Source organism: Prionailurus bengalensis, chromosome A3, assembly GCF_016509475.1.
Source record: "Prionailurus bengalensis isolate Pbe53 chromosome A3, Fcat_Pben_1.1_paternal_pri, whole genome shotgun sequence".
In the NCBI taxonomy this organism is placed as follows: Eukaryota; Metazoa; Chordata; class Mammalia; order Carnivora; family Felidae; genus Prionailurus; species Prionailurus bengalensis.
In genome coordinates, this window is record NC_057354.1 from 122582968 (window position 1) to 122597652 (window position 14685).

Here is a 14685-nt window from a genome sequence, read left to right on the forward strand (position 1 = left end):
CCTGATTAGGACATTCCCAAGGAATCTTAGTGGAGTGCAGGAAGCCTTCTGTAATAGATATTCCTGCATGGCCCAGGCCAGGAAGAAAAAAAGAAAGGATTGGCATAGCAGGACATGCAGATAGGAGGGAGCCTGGAGATAACATTTAGTTCACATTCCCAGACAATAGGTCAGGAGACAGAGGCTCACACAGGGGCTGTCATTCACCCCAAGGCACACAGAATAGATGGTAGAGCAGGAACCAGAGTCCTGGTGTCCTGTTCCGGGCTCCTTCCTTCCTTACCTTCCACCCCACAGCCCCAGGATTGATCTCAAACTAAGGAGATTCTACTGTGATTTCTACATGTCCTGTGAGATGGCCTCATGCTCCTCAGGAAGGTCAGGGGTCATGTCCGGTCCCCCCGTCTCTGAATACAGCTAAAACAATAGCCGTGCAACTCACGCAGGCAGGAGAGTCCCCCCAAACCAGCCCAAATCTGCTGGATGAATGAATGACCCCCATGAATGAATAAGATTATGACTCAGGAATCTAATTTGTATCATCCTACCCTGACTACAGACAGCGTGTGGTCCAGGGAAGGCTGACATTCTGAAACAGCCTGACAGTGGGTGGAAGACAAAGGAAGCAGGCTCTCACCAAAGTTACTTTGCAGATCCTCAGGAAGGACTGTCTCTGGACATCCAGGGGTGTAGGATTAGATCTCTGAGGAGGGAGGAAGGGACCCAGGACGATCTGAAGGGGCGATCCCTGGGAGGCAACACGCAGATCTCAGCCACTGACTGAGCCATGGGGCAGAGGAGCGTGAGACTAGTGGGACCAACTCCACACTGCTCTGCACAACCGAGTCAGGGTTCAGGCTGGTCCCTTGGAGTGGGGGGCTGTTATGGACTGAACTGTGTCCCTCCAAGGCTCACCTGGCAAAGCCTTATCACCCAATGTGACTGCTTTGGAGATAGGTCCTGTAAGGAGGGAATTAAGGTTTCCTGAGGTCACTGGGGTGGGGCCCTAATCTGATAGGACTTGTGTCCATATAAGAAAAGAGAACCCAGAGCTCTCTCCCTCCGCATGTGCGCAGAGAAGAGGCTGTGTGATGACACAGTGAGAAGGTGTCGTAAGCAAGTTGAGGAGACAAACACATGAGACCAGTCCCGCTGGCCCTCGAGGTTGGGCTTTTAGCCTCCAGAACTGCGAGAAAATACATTTCCATCATTGAAGCCCCCCAGTCTGTGACATTTTGTTCTGGCAGCCTGAGTGTACTAACTCTGGGGCTGGTAGTCTCAAGCAGGGGAAGTGCAGAGGGAGTTAGGGCCAGGTGAGGAACAGGGGACTCCCAATCTTGTTGACAGCTCTGTGTGTGCAAGCAGTCTCTCTTGGTGAGCCTTAGCGGAGTGGAACAGCCCAGGGATTCTCAGGCAATGATGTTCTGTGCTTTCTCCTTTTATGAAGTCCTAAAAACAAGCTGGGATCTTTCTGGGAAAATGGGAAAAGGGTCAAGTGACCTCTGATAGCCATTGGAACCCTAAGCCTCTAACTACAAGAATGACACACACAGTTTATCATTGAAAATGATTTATTGGGTTTTTTTAACTGCAAGATTGGGAATCTTTTCACTCCATATATGAGGGAGTAACAGCGGGATAATTATAAATGAGTATTTATATATATTTATTTTGGATTATATATTCTGGATGTTTTTTAGTGAAAGCAAGTCAAATGGCTGTCAAATACACATGGTGTTCAGCAGAAGCTGTCTAGGTATTTACACGGTCTGGGAGGTTTTGCAAACGTATACAACAGCTGCAAAGAGCCAGACACATTCTCTGGTTGACCCTCTGCCCACCCACTAGTGGAGTTAATTTGTGGGGACCCTCCCGGGGTCCCTCTGACTCGCACTCAGGTGGTATCGATGCTCTGGCTCTGGACCCTGGGCCCAGCATCCACCCTCAGCCCCTCTGTCTGCTGCGCTCCTCTAGATCCCATTTCAGATCAAACACCAAATGTTGTCCAAGCAATTACCGTGCACCCAGCTCTGTGCTTTGCTGGACTGGGAGATAGTGGCTGAAATGACCTCTGAGGTTACTTCCAGCCAGAGACAGGGGAGGCTGCAAGAAGGCACATTCTCAGGGAGCTCGGGTATTACTCCTCCAGGAAGCCTCCCTGATTCTGCAGACAGCAGAAGTGTTTAGCAAGCTCCATTAATTCCCTTTCCTCCTATACACAGAAATAGATGCTGCTTTCCTACCGTCCCTTCATAGAAATGCACTCCATGTGACAACGGAATGTGGGTGGGAGTGATGTGTGTCACTTCCAAATTTGGCTCCTAGCTGCTCCATTTTTACCTTGTCTGCCAGTGTAAAACGCTGAGGTCCTAGGAATTGGCGGGAGCTGCCTTATCTGAGAAGCCTGGATCCCTCAGTGACCATGTGGAGCAGGGCCCCCACATCTGACTGTGACAAGAGTGAGAAATAAACCTGCACTGAGCTAAGCCTCTGAGAGGTAGAGGTGGTTTGCGCAGCAATTGGCCTGTCCAGGCTGATACACTGACTGGTTGAATGTTGAAAATAGTGGTCATTTGCTAATTGAACACACCCTCCGGTAGGGCATTCGAGAATATGCCTCTTGGGAATATGCGTGAACAGTTTTCTAATTTGGTAGGGCTATGAATGCAAACCATGGCCTGTCGGACTCCAGAGAGTGTGCCCCTGACCCATTTCTGCTTTGTCACTCTCCAGGCTACAGTGGTAGCCATCAGTGCCGTGGAAGACTGTAAGGGAGAGCCTAACTCATAATATTCCTGAGCTGGAGAGAATTCTAGAAGTTGTGCATATGGGCATTTTTTGTTGTGTGAATTGTGTCTCTATTTCACCTGCGTGTTCCTATCCCGTGCCCTCACCTCTATCCTCCCAAAAGAAACCAAAGCAGCTTTTGAGCTGGGTCTAGGACCATCTCTTGGGGTAACCTTCAGGCCGAAGGCAGCAAGCTCAGAGAGTAGGCTTTTGCAGATGGCCACTGTGGCACTTTCGGGAGCCCAGCCGAGATGCAGAGGTCCGATGTAGTGACTAGGCCTGCAGTCCACAGGCACACAATAGCAGAGGCCTGGTTTTGGGCACCCACGACCCCTGAGGTGCACTTCTATTTAATTGGGAGGTTCGCAAATAGAGAAATTCATAGCATTCTCAGCGGTTCCCTTGCTCGGCTGCCTCCCCAGTCTGGGCCTTGGCAGCACTTGCCTCTGTATAAATCACATTCCATCAGCGTAACTGCGGGGCTTCGGGGATCGTTTTGGAATACCAGGATGTTAATGCATTGGGTTTTGTTCCAAGCAGTGAGCCACCTCCTGGGATTTGGGAATCTCTCTTTTAAATCCAGATAGCACTAATGAGCTAGTAAGGGCTCCTGACCTCCTTGACTCCTTCCCTCACTCCCGTGGCTGCTCTGGGCATTGGAGTCAGCCCCATGTGCACTGCACTGCAGCCAGCCATGGGCCCGACATAGCCGTGGGCTTTCAGTGCAACTGGTTCCACCTGGAGGCATTCAAACTGCAATTTCTTCTTCCTTTTTTTTCTCCCTAAATTATTGAGTACACCTAAAAGTGCTTTTCACTTACAGGCTCTGGGTAAATGTTTGTGGTTATTTTGACGGCAATTGCACTGGTGTCCTTTATAACAGGGTTTGGCCAGGAGCTTTCCTTTAATTCTATACCCAGGCAAAAATTATGCTGGGGTGTCGAGGAGGTGGTCTGAAAAGGGGAGAGTGATAAGGGGAAGACACAGGCTGGCAAGCAGTTAAATATCACTTATCCTTTTAGCTAAGCCTGGCTCTCAGTGCCCGTGACGCAGAAATGCCTCGTGTGACACTTATTATGTGTCAGGGGCTGTTCTAAGTGGGTGTACAAATATTTACCAATCTGCTCTTCCGCACTATTTTTATGTTCACTTTACCATAAGAAACCTAGGACACAACAGAGAGGCTAGGGAACTTGTCCAAAGTCACAGAGCTAGTAAGGGGGGCTGCCAGGGTTTGAAGCAGCAGCCTCTGGCTCCAAGGACCACACACTTAATCACTGTGCCATTTCTCTCCTCCACAGCTATTCCTGCCTCTCAAGCTTGGCTCAGATTGTTCATCTTACCTAGAATGCTCTGTTCCTTTCCTCTTCACACTTCTGAGTTCTAGCTCATCTTTCCAGGCCAGCTTACAACCTAGTTCCCACAAGAAGCCTTCCTGAACATTCTGCACCATGCTACAGTTGACTAACTCTGAAATCTGGTAGCACAGTGTTTCAGGGCATGGCACTTGGCACTAAACTGTATAGCCTTAGATCGAACCGAGCCCTATCTCTATGACCTTACATAAATTAATTAACTTCTGTGAGCTAAGTTTTCTTATCTGGAAATGGAAATATGTGTTGCCCAACAATACAACCCAACAGGGCTGTTGAGGGGATTAATTGGATTGTCATACCTACGATACTTTGAAGAGTGCTCACTTACTCAGACTGCTATATATGCATTTTTGAAATTATTATTGCTATCATTATTGTCATTATTGCACATTGCTTTTCCTATTGCTCTTGTGTCACACTTACACTTTCCTTGTCTGATCCTTATCTCTTGTAAGATTGCAGGATTATTTGCACCTGTTGAAGACCAAGATTGGTTGTGTGTGTGTGTGTGTGTATCTATCTATCTGTCTACCCATCTATCTGTCTATTTAATTCCCTGGTACTTAGATTAGTATCCTGCAAGAAGTAAGCATTCATTTAATGGCAATAATTAATTAATGAGTTGAAGGTAGCTAATATTATATCCCTAGGCGCAAGAATTCACAAATCCCTTTCTCTCCCACTGAATTGCATATAAATATAAGTCACAGGTCTTCATTGATCTTGGAATGGTACACCTCGGGGGAAATTGAATCTGTCATAGTTCAAAGAAAACCCACTCCTAAATAAGTTAACAGATGCATTCATTAACTGAGGTGGTCCAGTTAAAATAGGGCACACACTTGGTGGGATTTGAATATCAATAGTCTGTAGAGAAGCATCAGCTTCCAAGAATGTTTGGCTCCTGATGTGATCTTCTTAACCTTTGCTTTCCAGTCTAGTCTTCAGAGAGGCTGCTGCTCATGTATGATGGAGATACTGCAGACATACCGTGCTAGGTCATTGGAAAACCATCTGAAGACTGATGTCTTATTATCTCTTGAAGCACATGGCAAAGAACCACTTACAGAACCTTCTCTGTTATTTGACTATTTAGACCCTTAGGTTCATTGACTTCAGAATAGTTTTACGGAATCACTCTGAAGTCAATAAGTCTCCATGACTTGGAAGGAGGCAGGAAGCTACTGAAGGGCTCTGGGTCTGGAGTTGACTGGCTCCATGCAAGACAGAGGCATGCTGCTCCTGCTGAAAATAGGGACAAGAGTTTAACTGCACGAGGGCGGGCGGCTGGCTCAGCACAAATCGCTGTGCTCAGCTTCAAAGGGCAGGGCCTCCTGCAGTCTTCCTGGGAGCAATAACATTCTTCCGTGGTTGTTTTGGGACGCTGGCCTTTGGGAAGGTGGCAGCTGAAGAGTTATGGAGAGTAGGACCTACTTTTCTCAGAAATGTGCTCTGGTTTCCCAGGGCACTCCTCCTGGAGCATTGGCATCCTATGCCATCCCTGAGGGCTTCAGCAGAGCTCCAAATAGCCAAGATGAGGAAAATGAAGCACCAGGAAGCAGTGTGAACCACAATGCTCCTTTGCCCTAACCCTCTACTCCCCCCTTTTCAAAGTATTTCCTACCTGCTTTCATATAGAGCCCTGGAGAGCACTGAGATCTTTTCCCTTCCTGTTTAGGGACAAGTTTGGGATGAGCAGGTATGTTGTCTCACACTTTCCTGGCTGCCCTGAATGAACCATACATTGGATGGCATCCCACAGATTGCTCAGCTTTTCTTTGGCCTTCTGTCCTGGCAGGTGTGGAGGGACAGAGATAACTGGGTGGTTTGAGGAAAGGGAAGTAGTCAGTGTTACCCTCCACCCCCATCCCCAAGTGGTTTTGGTAGCAAGGCAACAGTTATCCTGTAGAGTTATGTATGTAACTTGTTAGTGGTTTCTCCAGTTCTTCCAAATAGCACTCCCCAGAACTCTTTTAAGTCATGCTTAGTATTATAAACAATTGTTAAGGATATTCATTTCACCTCAGTACCTTTTCCATAACATTATACGTTTCTTCATCCTTTTTATTTCATTCAGTATTTCATGCACCCTGTAAATCATAGCCACTAATCACCTCTCTGTCCCTGTGTCAACAACCAGGACTCTGGTCCAGTTCTCATCAACTCATGCTTAGATGATGGTGGTTCAACCGGACATTCTCCTCTCTGATCTGGGCATACCAGTTTATTCTGTGCTCCCTGAAGGATTAATCTTAAGCTGCTGCCTGGCTCAAGAAAATTCAGTGGCTTCCCATTGTCTACTAAAAGTTGAGCTTAGCCTAGCTTTTAAGGTCCTTTAGAATCAGGCTATAATTACTTTTTTTCCCAGGAGTCCCTAATATATACTTCATAATTCTCATCCCCAAATTTTCTCCACACTGCAGATGTTTGCATTGCCACACAACACGTTGTCTCCCTGAAATGCCTGACACTCTTCTGTGCCTCATCTGCCAAGTCATCTAATTTATTTGGCAAAGAAAGAGTGCTTTCAATACCTCCAACTTTGGCTCTCTTAAAGACCTGGCTTGTCTTAACTACTTCACATCCATTACCCACTGCCTTGTTTTCAGAAATCTAAGTGTCTTCTGCCTACATTACTGGACCATTAGCTTGATGCCGTATGAAATAGAACATCAGCTCTGACACCCCTACCCAGATTTTTTCCCCCAACAGTACTTACCCACATAGGGCCAGGATTATAAGAGCTCCACAAATACTCTAAAAATAAATTATTTAAATTCCACCTTTGGGAACTCGGTGGTTGGTGTACAGTCTTATGCAAAGGAAAAATAACATGTATTTTATAGTCAGTATTATTGGAGGGGACACACCTGGAGATGCCACTTCCTTGATAGAATCTTTCTTTATTTGAAGGGACCCTGAGTGGAAGGAAGGCCCACCCCTGAGTTTCAGGAGGATAAATTGCCTTGCTCTCCCTCACCTTCTTTGCTGTACTCTTTCCTCCACTTGGAATTCCCTTCCCTCCCCCCAACCCTTGATATATTCTTTCCCAGCCTTTGATATTAAACATAAAATATTATCATGCTAGTAAAGTCTTGGCCAGGCCTCAGCTCTCCATTGTCATTTTATGTTATTTAAAATAAAAAGACATAAAAGTTAACACAATTGCCCAGTACATATATGACCTGATTGTTTTGGGAATATAAATCTTACCCCATCTGCGGACCTGTGGGGCAGGTCCTCCCCTCCATGCTGAACTGGCCCTCCATGCTGCTTTCTCATTATCATGGAGAGATGGCAGGCTTTGATCACCTGTCCCTAGTTTTTCCTCCATGGAATGTGCTGGCATTCTGGCTTTCTCTGCTCCCATCTGTGAGAATTGCATTGGTATACTTTTTCTGCCTAGATACCAGACACCTTCCTCAAGGACAAGAACATTGTGATTTATACCTCTCTGTTCTCTCATTGCTGATTCTGGCATCTAGCACAGCAGTGGGACTCAGTATCTATTCATTCACTGAATAAAGGGATTGAATAAATACCAGCCAGACACTTTCCTAATCATCTTTCCTTATCTTAATTTGTGTGTCCATTCTTAGGTGCATGACTATGTATATATTCCTGATTAAGGAGAACTAAGTAGGTCAAGTGACAGAAAGCAATGAATAAATCCATAATTTATAGTTTGGTTTAGGCTTCTTACTCTTTACATAGTAAGGCTCGGCATTAGTAAAACTTTCAGGCATTAGTAGGGAAACCTAGAGACTTTGTTACATCCTAGAAATTCTTATTCCATGCCTCATGATACTTTCTTCCTTGAAGTAGGGCCCATCAACTTAGTCTACCTTTGTTTCCTTTTTTTTTTTTTTTACTGTCCTTATCCCCAGTATATCCCTTAGGATTCTTCAATGTGGGAGGCACCATCTCTTCCAGATTGTTTTACTCTTTCTATTGCTACAGGGAAGTATAAGGAGGAAATAAGTAACAAATATGGGAAAATTACCAAAGCTTAAAAATTCCAGTCATGTCCTTGACCTCATTCTTTGGCCTTTCTAACATGGGCACTGCTTGTAGCAGGCAGTGTTAACCAATGGTTATTTCGAATTGCTAACTCAGCCACTTGCTAATTAGGAGGGACTTGGGCAGTCTATGTAACCTTGGCACTCTCGGTTTTTCCATCTGTGAAGAGGGGATGCTGAAGCTGCCTCTCAGGGTGCTTATGAGCATCTTGTGGGTTGATGTAAGGGTGCTCCTAGCCCAGAGTGCATAACATTGTTACAGCTTGGACCACTGTGTTAAATGTCACTGAAGCAGATGCTGCTGGAGTTATTGCCAGCTGTGGTATGTACTGGACACAGGTGTTACTTTTTCTTCCCAGGGCTGGTACTCCCTGAAATCCTGCTGCCTTCTCAGCTCCATTTCTGGAGTGAGGACCGCCTGGAGCTTCCTTGACCTTTTAGGCAAGACCTAATGAACCAGGTGCAGAGAAGTCAAGCCAAGGAGAGCAGAGGTAGAAGGCAAAACCAAAACCCAGCTCAAGGATAAATGCAAAGTGGTTTTCTGTTTTTTGGGTTTTTTTTAAGTTTATTTATTATTGAGAGAGAGAGTGAGCATGAGCCAGGAGGGGCAGAGGGAGAGAGGGAGACACAGAATCGGAAGCAGGCTCCTGGCTCCTAGCTGTCAGCACAGAGCCTGATGCAGGGCTCGAACCCATGAACCATGAGATCATGACCTGAGCTGAAGTTGGACGCTAAACCAACTGAGCCATCCAGGTACCCTGCAAGTCGGTTTTCTTGAGAAGGCCTCTGGAAGGGGCTCAGATATTCATAGTTTAAGACATAGAAACACAGGCGAACAGCAGATACAATTTCTTGATTTGACTGAAAGCTCTTTGGGTGGGATCAAAATCTCTCAGAATACACGTTGCTTATCTCTGTGGGTGCTTGGGCTCTCTTCTAGGAGGCTCTGACTCCTGACTCCTATTGCCCTCCTTAATAGCAGAACAGAAGCCCCAGCCTTCCCAGATATCAAAGATAAAATGATAAACTCTTTTCAATGAATAAATAAATGAGCGAGTGAATGAATGAATGTATACATGAATATAAGAGAGACAAGGCCCCTATGACAAAGCAGAAGCTGTCTAAGACAGTAATCCCAAATCCGGACCTCCAGCCTTCCCTTGGAAGGACAATATATATGTAAATAGAGCCATCATGTTTAGAATGTCAGGCCTCAGAGGGTTCCTCTGGAGCTTACAAAGGCCACTTCACACTTCTCCATGAAATTACAAAACTTGACAGCTTTCTTAACACAGTGATGGTGAGGAATAAAAACTTCAAAAATTATGCTATTTGAAAAGTAAACTATTTACTGTTCAGAGGAAAAGAATCTGAACTTAACTACTTGGCTGCTATCAGAATGTAACCCTATGACACAACAGTGATTTAAAATGTAAAATAGAGCTTTAGGCATGCAGAGAAGGAAGGCGCTATCCCCACCAAAGCCCAGCTCTGTGGCACCTTCACCTGAAGGGACACGACCGAGGCCCAGGCACTCACCCATCACTGCCTGGACCGGATCATAGACTACCTGAATTTGCAGGTTTTTCTCCACCTGCACCTCCTCACTGCCAAGGATGTAAAAGAAACATGACAAATGAAGGCCTGGATATACATTTTCATGAAGGAAGTATGCACTAAGTGAAGTCTAGGTTCATAGAAAAGGCAGGCATTCTTAAAAAACTTAATAAGTGACCTCTAGGAATAACGGAATAGAAGGTTGTATGTGAAATGCATTGTGCCCCTGTGTGTCATCCCTGTGATAATGAGTTAGCTTGATCCAGGTCTAGAGATGTGCATATGGGCCCATACAAATGGGCTCACACTCTAGAGCTGTGGGCCTTGAGAATGCGTCCTTCAATAAGCCTCGCATCTTCCTGTTGAATTTTGTAAGATGGAAAAGACCAGGCAAGGCTCCGCGGTGTGCAGTGGTCAACACAATCTTTATTGGCCTATATGCCCCTCCTTAGTTGTGGGCACCTGCTGCCCCAGGGCCTGGCAGTGTGCACTGGGGTCAGTGCCAGTGCCTGTGGAGCCGGTGCTGTTCACAGTTTCAATGTGAGTCGGCGGACGTGGCCTGGGGTGGGGGCAGGGACAGATGACCTCTAAGTTCCCTTCCCATCTCAAGACTCTGTGATGAACTCAGAAGACATGACCCCGATATTCTGTAAAATTAAACTGTCACCTAGAATTCTGAAGACTTTTTGTGGGTCTCTCCTACTTTTTTGCAGAAGACAAATCCAAAACGTGCAGCCTATAGACAGAAATGTGATCCAACAGTTTTGTTCTTGTTTTTTTTTTTTTAATTGCACCATAGTATTAATATAATTATGTGAAAGCACATGACCAAATATGAAATGTTTCATACACTAAAAATCACAAACACTTTATAACTGCAGCCAAATCACTCAGGAGCTCTAGGCAGGAGTAAGCCAAGCTTAATTTTTAGAGGAATATCAAAGCCAAAGAAGCAAACCAAGGAAGTCGCCTATGGATGTAAAATTTTGGGCACAGTTCAGTTCAATTCAATTCCGTTCAACAAATATATGTATCTACTAAGTAGGCCCAGGGCACTGTGCCTGTTTCTGTTCCATATGAAGAGGGATTGGCATTACACATATGGTTTCATAGAGATGGTGAGAGGTGGATGAGAGCAAGAGCACAAGTAGTTTTCCATTTAATAATCATAATTATAAAAACAATTAGGGAAAGCTACCATTTACCAGAGGGCCAATCATATGCCAGTGTTTATGCCACACCAGGCCCTCTATACATACATGAATGCTTGCATACACGATTCCTTATCCTTAAAACAACTCAGCAGAGGTAGTTATTCTTATTTCCCATTTTCTCCATGAGAAAATCAAGTCATAGAGAGGTTAAGTCACTTAGCCAAGGTCACCCAGCTCTCAGGTACTGAGCCAGAGTTTGAAATCATAATTGTCTGACTTCAGAGCCAGCACGCTGTGCATCTCACCTACATTAACCTACATTTCACCACTTTCCACTATGGCCGTTACTAGCGGGCAGAAGGGATGAGGGCTGAACCTGGCCTGTGACTTTTGGTGAGAGTGGCTCAGCTGTGCTCCGCCTGTCCTCCCAGGCCCTCCTACATGCCGCCTAAGCCAGGAACCTCTCCTTGTTATTCCAAAGGGGCCAGACAGTGGGCCAGGCAGGAAGCAGAGAGACAGCTTCTGAACCTGGCTTTGAGCTTCATTAAATCCTCTCAGTCGTTGGTTAGGGCCAAGTATCTTCCAGCCACCATCATATATAGTCTTCCTTTTTCCTGTTTAAGTCAATTTGACTACAAATGCAACCTTGCTGACGTGGAGTCTATCAGTAGCTGAGCAGGGGCTCATCTACCTCGGGGGCAGAGCTTCCTGGGAGTGAGGCTTTGAAAGACAGCTGGCTTGTTCCCTGAAGTAGGTCACATGCTCTCAGCCCTCTCCTCCTCCTCCTCCTCCTCCTCCTCCTCTTGGAGCCACCCAAGGGGAAGCTCATGGGAAAGCAGCAGGTTACTCCCTATCAGCAGAGATACATCTTTGCCCCCTGCAATGGGCTCTGCTGGTCCGGTAGCCACAGGCAAGCTGTGTTTTATTCACGAACATCCCTTCTTGTTTCAGCAGATAATGGACTCTAGTTAGGAGACAACACCATAAACACAGCATAAACATTGGGATGCAAAGCTGGAATGAGTCTGCATATAAATAAGAGTGCTGGGAGCCAGGGAGGTAATAAGTCAGGAATGCAATGGAGAAAGGTTATTAAGAGAGGAGCTTGTAAAAATCTGCAACAAGGCTGAAAGCTGGGAGCATTTCTTGATTACAGAGGACTAAAGGCAGCGGCCTGTCTCATCTGTGCTCTGCCTAGCTGGGTGGCTGGACTCCGCACTTAAAATCCTGCTGTTACTCACTTTGTTCAGTCATGAGGTTGGGATTTTATACACTTAAAACAAAGGAGAGTTGTCGGGCTGTTGTGAAGGTTGTACGTGAGTGAAAGCATTATGAAAAGCTGATGTTGCTGCACAAATGGAGGCTTATGTGATTCTTAATTTTGGAAAGTGGCTGAGATGACTCTTTTACACGTCTGAGCCCTCTTCTTGGTTGAATATCAAGCAAAGTTATCTTTTGTAATAGAAATCTCTCAGGGACCTATCAGGCATGAATGAAACCAAGGGTATTTTCTGTTGTGTTATAGTCAAAACAGAAAGGTCCTTTTTATTGGCTTTATGGTCGTCAGGATATGTATGGTAGTCTTTGCGGCAGTAAGAAGTAAATCCCAAATCCCACTGGCTTAACCACAGTACCAGAAAGGAGAATGTTTGTAGCTCTCTGACATGACACCCAGTATGTCTGGGGCATTTCTCCTGTGTCTCTCCTGCAAACAGTGAGTTCTGAGCCCTAGGTTGCTCCTATCCAGTAGCTACATGGTGACTTCGTTCACTGCCTCGGAAAGGAAAGAAAAGGCTGGATCCCATGATGAGAGGTTTTAAATAGTCAAGCCAGGAAGTGGTTTATCACATCCACTTGTATTCTGTTATTCATAACCCAGTTATGTGGCCCCAACCCAACTGCAAGGGAGGCTGTGATGTGTAGAGGAACCCTGGATGTCTTGGTGAGCTCTGTGTCTGCCTCACCTTTCTTATAGTTAGCATCTGGCTAATGAATAAAGGGATAGCTTGTAGTCAAGGGAGAGATTACACTACTCCGATGTTGTTCCAGTGACATGTAAGTCTCTGGCCAAGATTATGAACTTGCATATTTTTGGGGCTGAGCAAGATTCCCAAAAGGATTTATCAACCAGCTGTAGACTTCTAATATGGTATTGTGATTTTAATTCTGGACACTGGTACATCTGAACCCTGGTTTATTCAGGATAAGACTTAAGTAATTTAGCCATATTTCCAGGCTAATTGTTGCCATGCCGTCTTAGCAGTTATGATAAAATTGGGATAGTATTGCCTTTTAGCCTTCTAATGCTGAGGCTAATAGCTTTGGTCAGGCATTTTACTATTGATTAGAATACTTTATTAAAATCTTTGAATTGTGCAAAAAGAAAAATTTGCTAAATTCAGTCATATACATCTTATGGCCTAACATCTGGCATTTTCATAGTCTCAAGTCATCATAGATTGCTGACATTCATTACCACCTTCAAACTTTCTAAATTTTAAAATGATTCAATGGTATCTTTTAGAGTTGCAGAAGATATCTCAGCATTGAGGTTATTGAGATTTAAATTAATTAAACAAGGAGGCCGTTAGACTGATGTGGCTGTAATGCCATGGCAGCCTATGTAAACACATCAAATTCTAAACCTGTAAATACATCAAGGTTATAAAACTGGAACCTATGGACAATGAATCACACACAGCCAAGTAGGCTTTAATCAGTAGTCAATCAATAGTTTCCTTTGCTTCTGCCTTTTCTTTATTCTTTATAAAAGTCTCACCCAGAGTTCTTGTCTGGGGGCGGGGGCGCTTTCCACCACTTTCGATTTGATGCTACCCAGTTGGAATCGGTTTTTGCTCAGATAAACCCTTAAAATTTTTAATATGCCTCAGTTTATCTTTTAACAGATTCCAATGTCATATTTTCATTGGAACAGAATGGGCATCTATAGAAAGCAATTGCTACCTTAAAATAGCACTCTGAATTTCAGTTAATTTTTAAATACCTTTTCCAGATGGACAGCCAACTGTTTTCATCAGTTTGGAACTTCCTAGCAGTGAAATGCTGGTGTATAAAGGTTACCCTTTCATTTTGTCTTCAACAATGCAGTCTGTTCTTAGACCCAGTCCATCTTCTCCCAGTTTGTGAGCTTGATGATTTGAATTCACCAATCCTAAACTCCATCTGTTTGTTGCCTGAAAACAGTTGAACAGATTTCAATAAATTTAGAAACTGTAAATAAATTGTTGAATAAGCCTGAATGATGGGTAGGATTTCAGCTCTGAGGATGGACAGCCATTGTATAAGACCTACAGATGTGGATTTGCTCCTGTCTCATCATCCACAGTTCAGATAAGAGCATCCTACTTTCTCATACTCCAAGTGGTGACATCATTGCCTTCCAAAGTTTGCAGAAGAAAGTAAATCTAGACTGAATTTAAACTGAATTTAAACCTCAGGCTTCCCTAGGTTTTTGAAATTAATCATCTATACATTCCTTTTGCATTTCCATCAGTTTTCCTACAGAAGAAACAAATAACAAACAAAGGGAAAAGCTATAACACAGTACATAAAACATTTGTATATTATTTCTTCTTAAAGAATTTGAATATATTCTAACAGCAGAAGTTATGGTTCTTTTAGAGGCATTGTGGAAACACCAGGAATTCTAGGGAACACATGTTGATATAAAACATAAGTCACACAATAAGAGCTACCTTTCTTTTTTCTCCTAACTACTATTTACTGCAGGTATATTATATTTCAAGCATTGCTAAGCATTTTCCATATGGT

The 14685-nt window shown here is 44.4% G+C and overlaps 1 long non-coding RNA gene across 1 annotated transcript; it reads right to left on the reverse strand.

Annotated features, from left to right (window-relative positions):
* Positions 1–4949: 4949 nt before the first annotated feature.
* On the reverse strand, positions 4950–14082 carry LOC122497407. The gene is made up of 2 exons (XR_006301102.1): positions 13898–14082; positions 4950–5408 (listed from the first exon to the last, which is right to left on the reverse strand). It is a non-coding gene; the product is annotated as an uncharacterized LOC122497407 (long non-coding RNA).
* Positions 14083–14685: the final 603 nt, after the last annotated feature.